A 7,179-nucleotide genomic window follows, 5' to 3' on the forward strand; every position below is an offset into this window, starting at 1 on the left:
CTCCTTCTCTTCCTCCTCCTCCTCCTCCTCCTTCTCCTTCTCCTCCTCCTTCTCCTCTTCCTCCTCTTCCCTTTTCTTCTCTTTCTTCTTTGCTTTTTTGAGACAGGGTTTCTTTTGTGTAACACTGGCTGTCTTGGAACTCTCTTTGCAGACCAGGCTGGCCTTGAACTCATAGAGATCCATCTGCCTCCTGGGCACTGGGACTATAGGCATTCACCACCACACCTGGTATGGGATTTTTCTTTTTGGAAACAAAGGAATAAAAAAAGCATTATGGAGACTCAAGGGCATCAAGGCATTTGCCCACTCTGTTGTTATCCCACAAATAACTGTGTCGACCCATGTGATGAGAACTGGTTTACTGTGTGAGAACCCACAGCTACAGTTAAGATTTACAGACACTTTGAGAATTTAGTTATGGGCTGGAGCAAAGGCTCGGTGGTTAAGAGCACATACTGCTCTTGCAGAGGACTCCAGTTCAATTCCTAGTACAACTGCCTGTAACTCCATTGCCGAAGCTTCAAGCCCTCTTCTGGTCTCAAGGGTTCCTACACACCCGTGGTGTGAGGCTCATGCAGGTATGTTTAAAAAAAAAAAAATCTTAAGACTTCAGTCATGCTTTCTATGTTCTATTTACTAAAGCAAAGAAGCATAGAAAAAAAAATTTCCCCAGTAGGAATTCATTCCAGTGTCACAGGCACGATCTTTCTTGGTTGCATTTGTTTGCTAGTGTAATTTGGGCTATCTCTGTCCCACCCCTACAGCTAGCAAATAGGACAATATAGAAAATGACAAGCATATGCTTTTGGGTGACTTGAGAACATAACATCAAAAAATGAAAACAAACATTTTCTTAGTCACTGCCAAGTCACTAGCTGTGCTTTCCAGTCACCTGTCTATCTCCTGTTCTCTCCACTCCTGCCTTCCCTCCTGTTGACCCTCCTGTATGCTTTTACTACTGGATGCTATAGCTTTCATCATGGATCAATGGAGACTAACTGCCACCAGATTTTCTGTACTTACTTTATGCTTGACAGTCAATTGTCCCTTCTTAATAGTGATATGGAAGGCAATGATTGGATCTACCATGTGAGTTCTTACTGTTGTCTAGGCATTGACCAGCATGCTTCGCTTGTTTAAATGCTTTTAATTCTAGCAAACTATGATCTGGGAAGTAGTTATTAAGTGGTCAATTTAATAAACAAGGAGTGATTAGATTGCTAATCCCAAGCCTTGCAGTCAATAGGGATAAAGCTGGGGCACACACACACACACACACACACACACACACACCAAACAAACAAATAAGCAAACAACAAAATAAAATAAAATAAAATACGTAAGGCAGATCCTGTGGTTCAATATTTAGCCAGATTAGCCTTCCTGGCTAGTGAGAGACCCTGACACCCCTTATCCCCACCAATGAAAAGGTGGATGAAAAGTCTATATCAATATTTGGTTCACCTGTATAGTGGTTTCAGGGAGAGACTGCATATACAAAATATTCAAGGGCCAGAACATATGGAACATAGAACTGTGACCCCTGACCTTCAGCAGCCTAGGACACCAGCTCACCTTCCATCATGGCCGGTTCGGGAAGTTAAACAGAAACCCCCACAACAACCATCTTTGAGGTAACCAGGTCTTCAGTGACATCACAGTGGCCCTTATTTCTGTTCCACTTGCAACTTACAACCAACTAGAGAAAGTAAAACACTCATTTCTAACCAGTCACTCTGATAATTGACTACCAGTGAGCCTGCTGGTTGCGTGTCAACCCAAACACCTTCTAACCACACAGTTTTTGCTTCTCTGAAGGTGTGCACCTGATGATGATGTTTTCCCGTGCTGTAACAAACCACAAAAAGGGCCGGGCGGTGGTGGTGCATGCCTTTAATCCCAGCACTTGGGAGGCAGAGGCAGGCAGATTTCTGAGTTCGAGCCAGCCTGGTCTACAGAGTTCCAGGACAGCCAAGGCTACACAGAGGAACCCTGTCTCAAAAATACCAAAACAAAACAAAACAAAACAAAACAAACAAACAAACAAAAAACCTAGAGCACTCACATACATAAAATACATGAATAAATAAACCACAAAAAGGCAGACTTTGTCTGTTTCAGTTCATTTGCTCTTAGTTTACTTCTATTCATGTAGGTCTGAAGCCACTCCTGACTAGAGAGATTCTCTAATGTCACCTCATTCCTCAGGGTCATCTTGTAGATTCTGTGAAGTGATTGGCATTAAGGTTAAAGGCCAGCAATCATTATTATTTTATCAGATATTTTCAGCTGAAGGCTATGGGGGAAAACCCCACTCTATTTCTAAAATCAAAATTTAAATAGCCTCACCATTTGTGGTACTTTGTCACTGGATCTCAACCTGAGGGTCTTGACCCCTTGGAGGTTTTCATATATCAGACATCCTGCATATCAGATATTTGCATTACAATTCATAGTAGTAGCAAAATTATAGTTCTGAAGTAGCAACAAAATAGTTTTATGGTGGTGGTGGGGTCACCACATGAAGAACTGTATTAAAGGGTCACCTCATTAAGAAGGTTGAGAACCCACTACTTTAGATCCATAGGAAGAGTTTTCTTCTTCATATTGACCTGGCACGTTCAGTTGGCTAGGAGGGTACCTAGCCTGACGAGTAATGTGACGATCCTGCTTGGCTTCAGTCAATTTTAAGTTATACTTCTGGATCTGGAAAAAAAAAAAGTCCAATTTCCCTGAAGCAGAAAATACAATAAGTACTCAAAAAGTAAACTTAGCAAGACATGTACAAGCCTCATAAAAGGAAAAGTTTTAAGTCTAAGGGAGGGGTGTAAAGGAAGGCTTGCAGAAATGGAAAAGGATATTTTGTTCTTGGACGTAAAGACTCAATTTCACAGAGATATAAATTTTGTAAATTAATCTATAAATTTAATGTAACTTCAGTGGAAATGCCAAAGGGTTTTTTTTTTTTAAAAAAAAAAACCAGACAAACCCATTCCACTGTCTAGATGGGGAAAGAGATGTGGAAGAAGAGAATAAATCTCAAAGTTTGTCAAGTGCCTTTCTGCATAGACGAGGCAGTGAACCATGCTGGGGGTCAGCCTTTCCTCCACTCTACATGAAAGCCACGTTTTCCTTATTCTTTCTTTTCTGTTATCTAGAATAAAATGGCTCAAGGTCCCGGGAATGTTGAGATAAACTTATGGGCGAGGTGCACATCATCTACAACAAAACCACCTTTTTTTCCCCCTCCACTTCTAACCTTTCATAATTTTTTTCTTACATTTTCTTCCCACTTTCAGGTAGTGATCATAATACCCAAACCAGGGAAGTAAGGATGAAGGCTGAAGACAAATTGAGGTTACAACTCAAGTCTGGCTTGTTAAATTTGTTTTGATTGTTTATTGTACATAAAGCAAGAGTAGTAATTTCCATAAATGTCTCCTTAAATTTGCTTTGTGAAGTCAGAGGCCATATAATATTGAAGGGTTACAAGACTAATTTCTAGTTGTTTTCAAAATTATTTAAGGATATTTTCCTTTATTTTTTAACAGCCATTTTCTTCTATGCAAAGATTATAATTAAAATATCAGCATACTTATTCCATAGGCATAATTAATACAGTTACACTTTGTTTATATTCTTTGCTTTCTTCTTTTATGACCATAGTGTCTTTCTCCATCACTCTCTTTCCTTCTTCTTGGCTCAGAACTTTTATCTTCATTTCTTTTTCATTTGTGTGGGCTCCTCCTCTGAGCCTTTCTATGTTGTAAACTTTCATCATCCACATAACTTGTACCAGACTGTGGTGACTCTACTGAAGCTGACCGCCTTTCTTCATTCTCTTCAGCATCATGTTCGGCTCTTCCCTGCTCTTCTTGCCAATGGTTACTGGGCTCTTCCATGTGCATCTTTATCACTTCCCAAATTACCTCATTGTATGATTTTTTTGGTTATATGAACATTCTTAGCTCTATAGGACTGGCTTCTTCTTTCATATTCTCTCACTTCTGCCAGAATTTCCAGGTAAGATTTTGGACTTTTTCGGCTATCATCTTGATTGACTTTAGCAGCCAAGTCTACAAACAGGTCACTGTCATTTTCTTTTTTTAAAATTTTTTTATTAGATATTTTCTTTATTTACATGTCATATGATTTCTCCTTTCCCAGTTTCCCCTCAACAAAACAAAACAAAACAACAACAAAAAAACAGATCAAAGACCCCCCCCCAAAACCAACAAAAACAAACCCCTGTTGCCTCCCTCTTCCCCCTGCTTGCCACCCCACCCTCTCCCACTTATTGGCACTGGAATTCTCCTACACTGGGGCACAGAACCTTCACAGGGCCAAGGGCCTCTCCTCCCATTGAAGCTCGACTTTGCAATCCTCTACTATACACATGCTGCCAGAACAATCAGTCCCACCATGTATAGTCCTTGGTTGATGGTTGAGTCCCTGGGAGCTCTGAGGGTACTAGTTAGTTCAAATTGTTGTTTGTCCTAAGAGGCTTTAGCTACAAACAGGTCTACAAACTGTCATTTTCAATGACTTGAGGACCAGAGCACTTTTTCTTTGTCTCCTCAATGACAAAATCTGAAAGGGCAAGGCAATCCGCTTGTGTGAGGACACAAACAGATCGTTTGTGATTCAGAGGAACTTCAACAGGCACTGAGAATACATTCCCCAATTATTTAGCTATAACGCTCACCATCTTTCCTAGCTTGTTTAGTTACCTGGAACTGTAAATCCTTATTCAAAGTACTGAAGAAATCTTCAAAGTTTCATAGAAAATTTCATAGAAAATAGAGGATTGTACATTTCATCCTCTTCCTCTTCGGTATAGCCCCGTTTCCTCAATCTGCAAGATTCTATGTGTTTTGTTAGTGATAATTTAGGCATACAATGATTGAAATCACATGGTCATATGGCGAATTCATCCTCGGCCTCCACCTTGTCTCCAGGGTCCCCGCTGATCCAGGCTCCATCCCAGAGATGCAGTCGCCTCCTCCAGCGTCCGTCTGGCAGCAGTTCTCCACGAACTCGCTCAGATCCTCCTGCAGCGCAGCCGAAGCTCTTCCAAAGGAGGAGGTTCGGCCTCCATGATCGCAGCTGTCTCAGACAGGAAGCGGTCTTTATTTTTATTTTTTGCGTAGGAAGTGTTTTTCCTGTATCCATGCTTGGGTGCTAAGTGCATGCAGTGCCCGTGGGAGCCAGAAGAGGGCATCTGGTACCCCTGGAATTGTAGTTAAATATATGTGAGCCACCAGATGGGTTCTTGGAATCAAACTGGGGTTCTCTGGAAGAGCAGTTAAGAGCACCTCTTTACTGCTGAGCCATGTTTCCAGCTGAGCTGTGTCTCCAGCCCCCTGTAGTCGTTTTTAAAAAAGAGTCTTAAATTAGACATTTCATTAAAAAAAAAAAAAAAAAACTCAGAGAAAAATAACAAAATAAAAAATAAGAGAAAGAAATAAAAAGAATAAACAATGGAAAAATAAAAATTCATTTATATTAGACATACTGAAGCAACTATTTTATAAGCTTCACTCACATAATGTATGTTTATATTCATAAGGAAGTTTAATTGGAGTTACCCTACATAGGGGACAACGCTTGTTCCATAAGCTATAGACTTTTCAAAGTTTGGTTATAGAAGCTTTTTATTCAATAAAAAGTCCAGCACTGGGTTTTTTTTTTTTTTAAATAAAATATCTGGTGTGGGTACCTCCTTATGTTGTTTCTCAGGGGTGTTTTGGAGAGCCCCCCAAAATAATACAGGCTATTGGTGTTATTCTTGTTGTCCACCAGAACTTGATGGTAAAATCCTATTGTTGAACATGCGCACTTTGATCACAGGATATGGAGAAATAAAGCTGGTAACTGACTGGCGTTCCTCTCTGCTGGCTACACTTCACAGTACCGAAAAGTACTCTTCAGGCTCCTGAGGCTGGGGAGGGGGTAGGTGGGTAGGGGGTGTGGGGGAAGGGGGGGGAGTCATCGATGACTAGCTTGGCAAAATATGCCCTTGAGAGCAATAGTGGCATGAATTTTATATGAGTAACCAACCATTTCTGATGGGCTTAAGGCCTGATTCGCAGGACGAAATGTAAATTCTGGCCAAGATTCCATTTCTGTGGAGCTCTTAGGCCCCACGGGTAAACCTATTACTATTATTTTGCTAAATGCACATACTATCCAACTGTTCTCTAAATTTGTCTCTCTTTCCCCATAGATCCAAGTGCAGCTCTCAGATTTCACCAGTGAATTTTCTTCAGTGGATGATAGTTAACACAGAAACTGACAACTGGTCCAAATACAGAGAATAAATGTTGGGCTTAGTTATAAATACAGCTTTTGTATTACGCCCCTCCCCTCAGGTTTTGGGGACCTTCCCAGTAGAAGGGGAAGGAAAGTTAAAGAGTCCCATTGTGTAGGACAGAGCCTGGGGTGAGACAGTAGCTGTAACCATGATAAGTTGCTGCACTCAGGATATCATAGAGCTTCGCTGCTTGCATAAGACCTATGCAAGATCAAGCCAGTCAACCTTCCAGCATGGAGGGAGCCATGCTCATAAACCTCTACCCCCAGCTGAGGAGTCATTGACAGTTCATGGTGCCTGGAGAGGGAGAATCACTTTTCCTTTGGGGTGGTCTCTAGAGGGTCAGCAGTGCTACAGCTGGCCACATGTTCCTGCATATATGGGCAGTACAAATGGGACTCATAGGTTATTTTTATAAAGTAGAGATGAAGTTGGGGGTGGGGAGGAGGGAGCATCTGGGAGGACGTTGGTGTAATATGATCAAAATACATTCATGTATGTAATTCTTTTTTTAAAAAAAAGATTTATTTATTATTTATTTTTATGCTTTACAGATGGTTGTGAGCCTTCTTGGTTGTTGAGAATTAAATTTTTTGGACCTCTGCTTGCTCTGGTCAGCCCAGCTCACTCTGGTCAACTCTGCTCACTCAGTCCCTACTTGCTCCAGCCAAAATATTTATTTATTATTATACATAAGTACACTGTAGCTGTCTTCAGACACACCAGAAGAGGATGTCAGATCTCATTACGGGTGGTTGTGAGCCACCATGTGTTTTCTGGGATTTGAACTCAAGACCTTTGGATAAGCAGTCAGTGCTCTTACCCACTAAGCCATCTCGCCAGCCCCATGCATATAATTAAAGAAT

At 41.0% G+C, this 7,179-nt stretch overlaps 1 pseudogene; it reads right to left on the reverse strand.

Annotated features, from left to right (window-relative positions):
* Positions 1–3,480: 3,480 nt before the first annotated feature.
* LOC116080619 lies at positions 3,481–5,098 on the reverse strand (annotated as a pseudogene).
* Between the last annotated feature and the right edge of the window lie 2,081 nt (positions 5,099–7,179).

The sequence above is a fragment of the Mastomys coucha genome, unplaced genomic scaffold (genome assembly GCF_008632895.1).
Source record: "Mastomys coucha isolate ucsf_1 unplaced genomic scaffold, UCSF_Mcou_1 pScaffold6, whole genome shotgun sequence".
Lineage (NCBI taxonomy): Eukaryota > Metazoa > Chordata > Mammalia > Rodentia > Muridae > Mastomys > Mastomys coucha.